Source organism: Hipposideros armiger, unplaced genomic scaffold (genome assembly GCF_001890085.2).
Source record: "Hipposideros armiger isolate ML-2016 unplaced genomic scaffold, ASM189008v1 scaffold_57, whole genome shotgun sequence".
NCBI classification, from domain to species: domain Eukaryota; kingdom Metazoa; phylum Chordata; class Mammalia; order Chiroptera; family Hipposideridae; genus Hipposideros; species Hipposideros armiger.
Window position 1 is genome coordinate 1837215 of NW_017731407.1, and position 11358 is coordinate 1848572.

The 11358-nt window shown below is 34.8% G+C and overlaps 1 long non-coding RNA gene across 2 annotated transcripts in view; it reads right to left on the bottom strand.

Moving 5' to 3' along the window:
• LOC109381983 (uncharacterized) overlaps positions 1-11358 on the bottom strand; it is a 162859-nt gene that overhangs the window by 18255 nt on the left and 133246 nt on the right. For both annotated transcript variants that reach the window (XR_002123850.1, XR_002123851.1), the window contains one exon: positions 495-574. This is a non-coding gene — a long non-coding RNA (uncharacterized LOC109381983). The remainder of the gene's footprint in view (positions 1-494; positions 575-11358) is intronic.

Consider the following 11358-nt stretch of genomic DNA (forward strand, 5'->3'; position numbering starts at 1 on the left):
AAAAAAAAAAAAGAAAAAGAAAATGCCTTCTATATGGTATAGAAATGTCTGAAAAGTTTAGATCGTGCTCTGGTAACCTAAGTAAAAATATGCAAACAAATAATTATAAAAATAACTACATATCACTTAAAAATTGTAATTAATTGTCTTATACCTGATTATCTGATGTCATGTATAACCTAACCAATAAGATATCAAATATTCAAATTATCCCAGGACAAGGCTAAGCATACATAGTAGTTTCCTAAAATGATGAACTCCACATGAGAGGTAGGGGAGACTCATAAGGTATAATACATGTGAGATATATGGTATATTTTATTATTGTTCCCACTTATCAACTCTTCCCCCTCTAGGAGTATAATTCACCCAAACTCTTGCCTTCCCCTAGGTATAGATACTTTCCAACCCCATTGTCAGCCTGATCCATATGACTTGCTTTTGCTAATTAATGTGACATATGCCCTCTGGGCAGAAGTTTTAAATGTGCTTACATGGTTTGGTTGAGCTTCCTTCTGTCCTCTGCCAGAAAAATAGCATATCCCGTATAGAGGCTGCTCCTTCCCAGTAGATTCTAGAATGAAAAGACATGTGGAGTAAAGCAGAGCTAATTTACAAACGTATAAGCAAGAAATTAATGTTTACTGTCATACGTTGCTATGATTTTGGAGCTGCTTGTTCAAGGTAACAAGTTAGTCTTTTTCAATCATCCAGCACTCTCTGTCAATTTACTATCTCTCTCAATAAATATAAATCAATGAAGACGGTTACTCGCAGGCTTAAGATGGTTATGCCTCCTGATTTGTACCCACGGATTTACCTGTTGGACTCTTTTTCCAGAGGTTACCCTGGCTATTAAACCATTTAAGACTTGATTCTGCTATTGGACCATCTGACCTCAAATGTGGTGACATGTGAGGTTTTTGGACTTTCTATTTAAATCCGTCTTTATTTATAGACTATTCTGGAAGAGTAATACCATAAGTGACACTAAAATGTACTAAACCTCTGCTCCTGCCAGGTTTTAAACCCAGAATTCTACTTGGTCCTGTGTTTTCTCTTAATAAAAGTACAGGAGGATCACTCAGACTGTACATGAGACCACCTACCTAATCAAAGTTTGAGGCAGATCCCAAAGGCATTATACATCAAACTAAGGAGCTCTGATATGCAAACAGAAATTAGTAAAGGTTTCTAAGGGAGGGAATGAGTAATCAGTTTTGTTTTTTAGATGGATAAAACTCTAGTAGCAAAATGGACAAAAAGTGGTGTAGGAAGATCATTGTGGCAGGCAAATAAGAAGCTTTTGCAAATTCTGTAGTTCAGGCAAGCAGAAGCTTCTGAAAACATGGACTAAGACAACAGTAGTGGAGATAGAACTATAAAGTAGATGGAATTGTTAATTAACCATTGGGTAGTATGTATGAAGTAAACAGAGTGAGAGAAGAAAGAGAAAATAATTCCTATCATTTAGGTAGAGAAAATACAAAAAAAAGGAAAGAAAAGGTGGCTGAAAAGTGACTAGAACTGCTGTACAACACACATGATGTGATTGGATGCAATCCTCAATGAGATACTATTGTTTTTAAAAATTGAAAATGACATATTATATTTTCTATACACATAAAGGAATTTACCTAATTTGACTTATTCATCATTGGCACTGTGAAAAATAATTTCATCCCTATAAATTTCAATGTGGCACTTTGACTGAATACAATTGTTATGACCAACATTTTATGACTGAGTGGTTAAACATTAATAAGTCAGTCCAGTAATGAAGCCAGCAGAGGTTAGTGGCATTTGAAAAAGAATGTTCTTATTTCTCTTTAGTGGCCCACAGGCCTGGAAGAAACTAGTGTTGAAGTTAGGTGAAGGTCAAACCCTTTGGATTCAACATTTGTGATATGAACACTGGTAAAGATCAAGATCTTAGGGATGAGAAAACAGTGAGTCAGAATGTGGAGGTTTTTGTACTAATAATCAGTCAGCAAAGTTTAACATCCTGATTCTCTGCTTAAAGATGATTCATTAATTATACAGAGCAACTCTGAATACAGTTTTCACACTTTATTCTAATCCAGTCTCCCCCTAAGTGAGGAATGAACACAAAATGTAGAGTTAAAACTCCTTTCTTACAAAAAGAAAAGAACAAAAAATTAAAATAGGAAGGAGGGAGAAAGGAAGGAAGGGAGGGATGGAGGAAGGGAGGGAAAAAAAAAGAAATGAAAAGAAAAAAAACTACTTATACAAGTGTGTTGTAAATATGCCAGACCCAGTGTTTAATCTTATTTTGAAGGTGGCCTTTTGATAATTTTATTAGTTGAAATTTTCATTTTTTTCCCCCAAAATCAAAATGTAAATCCTAAGTTTAAATAGGTAGACAATGACAGAATTAAGTTTTACACAAAATAAGGATGATAATCAGAATTGTATTATATGCATTGTTTCCAATTAACTCTTTGTTGATATATTGATGCATGACCTGAAGAAAAGAAATAAAATTTACCATAGAAACAGCTGCCTTGAATTTATGAAACCCCTGCCACTTTGGGGGTTTTCTCACAGCAGTAGCCTTGGTGTAGCACAGTCATTTTCTGGTTATGATTGACTAGAAAGGTGTCACTTTTACCAAACTAGGATGGGGAATACAAAAAGTAATACTGTATTACTAGATATTCTGCCTTCTTATGCAAAAGTAAATTAATTATTATGAATGTGTATTCAGAAATGAATAGATTTTTATAAATTCATACAATGGTCTTCTTAGAAGATACAAATATAACTAAATTTCCCTTTTCTTATTTCTCCCTAATTTCTTATTTCTCCCTTATTTCTTATTTCATGAAATCATCCTAAAGAGAAAAGTAATTCTCAGCTATTGTTTACAAGAATGACAGAAAAATCAAATGTGCATGATATTCTACATTCTTTCACCTAATAGGGTAGGACCAAGCAATGGTGTTTTCTGTCAGTCAGATCCCTAGGCAGCACTTTGGAAAGGCATGCTGCCAGAGGTCAGGGTTGCAAACCAGGGAGGAGTGAAACTACAAGTCCTACAGCTATAGGCTGGATTCAAAGCATTTGGCTCAGTAGGGTCAATCTATTGTGTGCAATATAGGAAATATAACACTGAGGATGGCCTCAACATCCCAGCCCATAATATGGCCAATAATGTTGGGACTACAAAAAGAAAAGGGTAGATGCAAAAATTGGCCTGAGTGCTTATAGTTAACAATACAATGTTGTATACCTCAAAATATGTTAAGAGGGTAGATCTTACATTAAATGTGACTACCATTAAAATAAAACAAAACAAAATAAATGGACACAAAGAAACTTTTGGAGGTGATGGATTTTTTTATTACCTTGATTACGGTGATAGTATCACAGAGAAATACATACGTCCAAACTCATCAAATTGTATACATGAAGCATGTGCAGGTTTTTTTTTGTATAACAATGACACCTCAGTGAAGCTGAAAAAAAGAATTGGCCTAAATTCTAAATCCAGTTCTGAGGGTCTAAGAAAGAGGGCAGGAGTGAAATGCTCATCTCCAGTTGACATGCTCTTCAGTTTCAAATACAAAAGAAGTAGAGCCAATTTTTATTGTGCAGAAGAGGAATGAAAACATCTCTCCAAGACAGTGTGCTCCCCAATCCCAAATCCACATGATACATCATGCTGATGATTCTGCTATGGATATAAAAACAAAAGCTTCAGCATCGAAGAGAAAAAATAGAATCTTCCCTTTGGCCCTACACTAAGTCATTCCTTCAGCTTATAGCTGGATCTTGGCATTTTTCTTCTAGCAATGGCACCAGTTGTACTTCCCCAATACCAAACAAAGCCATAAACTGAGCACGTGCCACAATATCTCAAATCTGCCTACACTTAGACTTGGTCTCTAAAGGCTGGCCAAAGAATCACAAGAAAAGATGAGGCACAACAATAATAACTTGACTTAATAAAGTTTTAAAGAACTGAGTAAAAGAAAAAAGTTGAGGGAAAAAAATACCTGTGGCATCCCTTATATAGAACACCAACACAAAAGTAAATTTTGAAAACAGCTGCTATTCTTTAGGAAGGAATAAAAAACAGAAAAATGGCTGGGAAACAAAAGTTGAACTGATTAAATCTTCTTAAAGAACAATGCAAGTCATTATTGAAAATAGTTAAGTAGTGGTTCAGATAATCAGTTCATAAAACAGGAAATATAATTGAGAAACATGAAATGTGGAAGAGATAATTAATTTCTGCAATAAAAACAGATAAAATGATAGACATAGAAGATAATGGAAGAATATGACCATTTTTAAAATGACTAATAAAATTACATCTGGGCAATCAGTGTGAATTAACATCACCAATTGAGATACCCAGAAATTGTATACCTCATGAAACAAGTATACAATACCAGCTATGGAGACTTCCTGCCAAAATCCCAAATTTGAATCTGATTGAGCCTCATGATCTAATTTGCAATATGCAGGGTACAGAGGAACATATAGCATAAGGATGTAGTTAGAGAAATCCAGTGTCTTCAATAGATAAATTAGAGAGGAAAAAAAAAAAAGACAAAAAGAGTGTATTACAAAAGACTTGAGAGGCTTAAAGACCAAATCTAAACCTAAACTGAATTGAAAGCTGGTACAAAATCAATGTCAGAATATAAAGAAAGTCTAGCCTCAGAATGCTTAAAGAAAAACAGTAATACACAAAATGTCATGTCAAACTAAATTGTCGTTCACGTATGACTGCAGTGAAGAGGTCAGGAATTGCAAAGAGGGATGAGCAGGGAGGGACGCTTCCTTCTCTCCTGTCAGTCTGAGAGCTATTTGTCTCACACTCCTGGCCTCTTTCCATTTCCTAGATCACACACAAGTAGTTGCACCTGAAGCAAAGGTTTAATGGGACGGTGCGGGGGTGGGGTGGGGGGGACACAGAGGAGAAACTGGACGAGTTTTTATGACAGTGGGGTGAGAACAATATCAGTGGTTTTAAGTTGACAAATGAGTTTCATGTACTAATGAGATTCTAATTTACATTGTGAGCTCCATCCCTAGGCAGACAGTGCTAGATCAACTAACTCAAATCCGATTTACATTCACACTAGGAAAGAAAACGTGGGGAAAATAATGTAAAATTAATGTATTTTTTGCATAAGCTTCAAGAATTATCTTCCACTACATGATGACACATTTGTTCCAGATTGGTTAATTACATATGAAGAAGAAAACTTCCTTCATAAGTGTATTTCTTATGCCTAAGCAATTCCATAAGAGGCAATGGAAACAGTCACAGTGCCGGAGACCTGGAAATGTCTGCTTGTGATGAGATACCATCTTTGTGACTGGAAAGTACTCAATTCAATTCTGCAATGCGGAAATATGGGACCAAAGGAAAACTGGGAAACCAGATGCTCTGAATATACTGTGCTGAAAAGAAAGAACTTTGTAAACATAACTCACAATGGGGATACCATGAAGTCAAATTCATAAACATATGGAAGGATCTAATGATAGCTCAAATGGAACTTTCTGAGAGAGGAGAAATTATGCATAGGTGGAATACAGGCCCTGCCGTATGCTAAATCCATAATGCCAAAATTAACCTTTTGTTGGGAGAGTCCCACAACTGAGTTTCTTTACTTTAATTTCTTTGAACTTTAATGCCTAAGGCAATGTAATTTAGTTCACGCTTTTCTTCTTGTTCCAGCACTGCTGGGTGGGTGAGTATGCCTACTGCTGCGGTTCAGCATTAGGAAACATACTAGAATACAGATATAACCCAATTCTTACTTGAAGACCTTCTATCAAGATGATATTTTGGTGGCCCTCTCTATCTTTTTCTTTGTATTATTTCTCAATTGGTTTACAAATGTGGCAGGGAACGTTCAGGTATCTCCTCAAATATTAACTGTTCAATTCCCACATGGGCCAGTGAGCTGCACCTGAGCTGAGTTGCCGCTGAGCTGCCAACAGGTGGCAGGTTGGCTCAGCTGGTGAGAGCACGTTCTCCTAACAAGGTTTCCGGTTCAACTCCGCATGGAATGGTGGGCTACACCTACCTGCAACTAAGATTGAACACAGCACCTTGAGCTGAGCTGCCGTGAGCAGCCAACGGGAGGCCCGATGGTGACTGGACTTGGAGCTGAGCTAGCTGCGTCCTTCACAACTTGGATTGAAGGACAACAACTTGGCTGTTCCCCTTCCCCAATTCCCCAACACTGTTCCCCTTCCCCAATTCCCCAATAAAAATCTTTAAAAACACACACAAAAAACAGAGGTACTCTTATGCTACTAAAAGGTAGTGCTGCTCTAGAAAACAGGTAGTGAAACCAATTTTAAAAACCAAAGATAAGAAATAATAAAATTAAGGGGGGCTTAGTTTATAATAAAGCCTCATTCATTATTGATAACACACGATGCCAGGCAGAGAAAATATAATATTCAATAGACATATGGATACTTTCTCCCATAGAGTTTAAATTCTAGCTAAACAGAAGTACTGAAACAAAACAAAAATAAAATAAAAACACCAAGAGGGGAGGATGATATATTCTAGTATATCTTTGAATTGAGAAACAGAAATACTATCAAATTAGCTGGAACAGAAAGGGTGACGTGTTGAAGGAACAGTGGGCGGAATTGCTCTTTGTTTCACTGAGGCTACATGGTATTCCAGCTCTGCAACTTTCTGCAGAACAATTTCAGTTTTTATCTCTTTTCTCTCTCCAGGTTATCCCATTGCAACACACATATGGTAGACAATGAGTGTCCCAGCCTTGGTTCTTAGCTCCAGCATCCATCATAGATGAACTATTCTCTTTGAGTCATAATTCCCAATTGACACATTAGAAAATTTTGTTGATCCAAAGTTAGGGGTCTGCTACACAGCCAATTAGCAATGGCTGGGGGAGAATAGAAATATGTGATACTAACATGAGAGCTAATCCCCTTGGCAGACTTTGCTACTTGCCTATGGAATATCCATTCTCTGCATTGTTGTGATTGCAATAGACTCCTGATTTTGTATGAGGCAACAATGTCCCCAGATAAAACACAACATTTCTTAGCCTCTTATGGATAAAAACACCATTTGACAAGGTTCTGACACAGTGAAACATAAGTGGAATTTTCCAGCTGAGGCTTTGAAGACTGCTTTTTAAAAGGAAAGAGTTAGAAGGCATATGCTTTTTAATAGTTTTTTTCTCAGAACTCAGATACAATGCTAGTGGTTCCTAGTTATCTTATAAGCATGGTATGACAAGCCTAATGGCAACAGATCATGCTGAACGCAACTGAGTGAAAATCCTGAAGGAGATGAAGTCCTTAATGTCATGGAGAAGCTACCATCGAGCCCTGGAATTGTCACTTTCAGGATATGGCAATGTGACAAAAATAAACTTTTTTTTTCCTTATGCCACTGTGAACTGAGTTTTAGACACATGCGGCCAAATGACTTAAGTAGTGCCCCTTCATGATGTTTGAGATGCTTAGCAGTATCAGAGTAGATTCTGACTGATCAAGCAATCTAAAAAGACTTACTTTCAACAACTAGTAGAAAGAGCAAGAGTAATCAAAATATAAAAAGAAAAATATTAATGTCAAATTGACAGATAAAATTGTTGAAAAATTAAAAGCAAGGAGGGAGAGAGGTTGTGCAAAAGACAGTATTATTTACACTCCATAAAAGTTTAGACTAATATACATGGTTGTGGAATAGTGTCTTAGATTAGTCAACCTAATGCAAACATCAAAGCTACGGTGGAAAAGGAAGCATCAGTTAAACCTAACTAATAAAAATATGTAGTGGATGAAAAACAGCAAACCTTATATAAAAATGAATGGAAATAAAGTACAAATAATAAAATATAAAATATCAGATTGAACTGAGAAAAAAAGTGCTAGCTATGTATAAAAAATGGACCCAGAACAAAAAGAATCCAGAAAGTTAAAAGTGAAATAATGACAAATATTTATCAATAAATGTTGTATAAAGCAATCATATGTGTTAGTATTATTATCAAGCAAATTAGAAGTTAATGCAAAAAAACTAAATGAACTAAAGAAGTCTATCATTTATTCTTTAGTTTTGAAAAAATATAAAGGCCAAACATTAACAAACATCCATCCACTAAATAATATAGCACCAAAAAGTATGAGGGAAACATTTTAGAAACATAGTATTTGTGTAAAGAAAAATACAAAATTATATTGTTTTTATAATCAGTCTGTGACAAATTCACTATGTATACAAAAATCAATAAAACCTCTAGAGCAGCGGTTCTCAACCTTTCACAGTGGACGCCTAAGACCATCGGAAAACACATATTTTCCGATGGTCTTAGGAACCGAGACACCGCTCCTCTATCCGTCTCCAGGCCCACATGCAGATACGCCCACATACGAGTACCCGGCAACCCATGTGAAAGGGTCGTTCAACCCCCAAAGGGGTCGCGACCCACAGGTTGAGAACCACTGCTCTAGAGGAAATTAATAAGGACAAAGAATGACTTCGGTGTGATATATGTCTCAGTTGGAATCTTGTATCCAAGTCAAATGCTATATACTTCTAAAGTCTCCAAAATTTCTGATTTTGAAATTAAAAAAGAATGAAGGAAAAGAGAAAGGGAAATCAAAGGAAGAGGGGAAGAGGGAGGAAGAATAAGAGAAGGAGAAGGATCTAATGCAGGCTCTGTGTTACGGCCATTAGCATTATTTCATTAAATCTTCATATTTGCCTATTCCCATTTAACAGAAAAATGAGCACAGTTTCTGAGCTAGCTAATCTTCCCAAGATCATACAAAGAGTTTTTGTTCATTTTGTTTTTAATGTAATTATGTTTTCTTTTTCTAGCATTTGAAATTTGTTTGAAAAAAAAATCAGAGAAATGATTTTATACTTTGTGAAAAACAGCATTTTAAGATGTAAGTCTGATAAGCTTCTTGACTAAAGAGACATAATGGTATACTATTATTTGTTTAAAACTTCATAGATATTAACAATTAGTACATATTTTTAACAGTCATACATTTGAACACATTTTCAGAGAAACTATTTTCAGGATAATTTTATTTTGTTTTCCAACCTCAGAAGCATGAAATAGGAAAGGAAAATAGCTTCAAATAAAAAGTTGTTCAGTTTACACACAAAATATATCATCCCGGCTGAAATATATTTTAGATAGGAATCTTTTCACTTTTATAAAAGTAACTATTTGAAATATTTTAAAGAATCATTCTCTTCAAACATTTTGAAACAAAAGTTTGCCTTCTGATAGGAACTATGTGTTTTATTATAAAGATGGAACATGATGTTCTGGCTTACATATTCTCTGCAGAAGGAGGTCCTTTTTTGTACTGAATTTTTAGCATATAGTAAAGATCCAGATTGTAAAAAATTAATTTCAGGCATGACAGACTGGAAGTATATATTGAACAGATCTGGGAACAGAAATGATGCAAATGATTTTCTTCCAGCTTCTGAAAATTATGTAATGGACCAGAATTTCAGGATAGACTTCTGTTTGAGTGAAACATGGACTCTTAATCAAAGGAGGGTACCCAAAACGACTTCTGGAAAGCAAAAGGATAAGGCAGTTTCCCACAAATGGTAGTTCCATTGGCATTGACTCTGGAGATAACATTAGAGCTAAGCATCAGGATACTCACATATATTCTAATTATTAGTGATGGTAACATAACTATGATAGAAAACATTTATCCTGAATGAGCAAGTGTAGTAAAGGAAATTGACTCTTGAAAGGAAGAAGACCAGTGATGCATTAAGAGCTAGAAATAAAAATCAATGAAATTGTTTTAACTCTTCACTATGTTGCTATTATGTTTTAAAGTATTATACACTTTGTTGGGTCACAATGATGATGGTAATGTTCACATTGCTATACATTGATTTGTATATTATTTAGTGTTTCTATCTCAAAAATAAAAAAATAATAATAAATAGACTGATGAAAAATACTTGAAAGATTCGTCCCTTCCTATCATTAAGCCATTTAAAATATGACAGTTGCATAGAGTGCACCTGACTAGTGCTTGATGCTTGTTTGTATGAAAGGTTTATTATAATGTTTTTGATGAATAACATATCTATATTCAGAAAAACTAATGAAAAATTAGTAATTCTAATAGATGAGGGAATGAGTTTATTTATATCTGTGCAGAAATCACTAGAATTAGGAAGATAATACATAATAACTATTAATAGAACAGATAGGTGGGCTGTTAGAAAGATTCTGTTAAATAAATCAGCTTACAATTTGTCTACAAATTCAATTCAATGCAACTCAAGAAATATTTATCAGGAACCTATTATGTGCTAGAATTTTCGTCAAAGATATTATAGGGAAGGAATGAAAACCTCCCACTAAGAAAGAAAAAAAAAAGACATGACAAATCACATCATTCAAAAAATACAAGCAAAATTCTCTGGGAATTTACAGGGATCTAAAATGCCTCAAGTGTCACGATGGACTTTGTGGCAGGGTTGGCATTTGAGATGGTACTGCTAAAAAGGGCTAGAATTCAGCATGGAACACTGTAATGGCCACAATTCCAGGATGAAAGCCAGTGTAAGTCTACTCTGATAAAAATACCTATAATAAAACTCAAGAAAATCATCAGCTCACTTTGACTCAAAGTGTGGAAGGCAAATAATGTATAAGAGAGGGGAACTGATATCCAGTTATCCAAACACTAAGGAGACCCTAAGTAGCCAGGGTCATAAATGAACAGCTTGTGCAAAATGGATTTTCATTTTTATCTCTATTTCTAATCTATCATCTATTTTTCTATTTATCAATTTCTATTTTTTAATTATTATATATGTATAAAATAGCTTCTACTTATTTTTGTTTATGACAGAGTAGTTGCAAATGTGTATGTGTGTGTGTGTGTTTACAGAAGTCTGCTCTCAAAATACCAGCCCTAGATGTCATGCCCAAAGCATTTATAATCCATCAAAGCTCACTCTGTAAAATACTTTCATAGAAATTTTCCAGAGTGACCCTGTCTAAACTCATGTCTTTAAGATAATATATAGGTAAAATTCGATACCACAATGACTCCCAATTTAAATATAAATTCTCATCTTTCTTGTCATCTGAAAGAAGTCGCTTCAAAGGATAATATTTTTGTTATGAAAAAGCCAGTTCAGAAGAAGAAAGATAAATGAGGGGAAATGTGAGATATTAGTAAAACAGAGAGAGAGAGAGACAGAGAGTATATATTTATAATTAGTTAAATTGCGTCTATGATCTGCTTAAAACCAATATATTTTAATCACAGAAATATATTTTTTACCTTTGAAATTATGGATAATACCTTAAATTC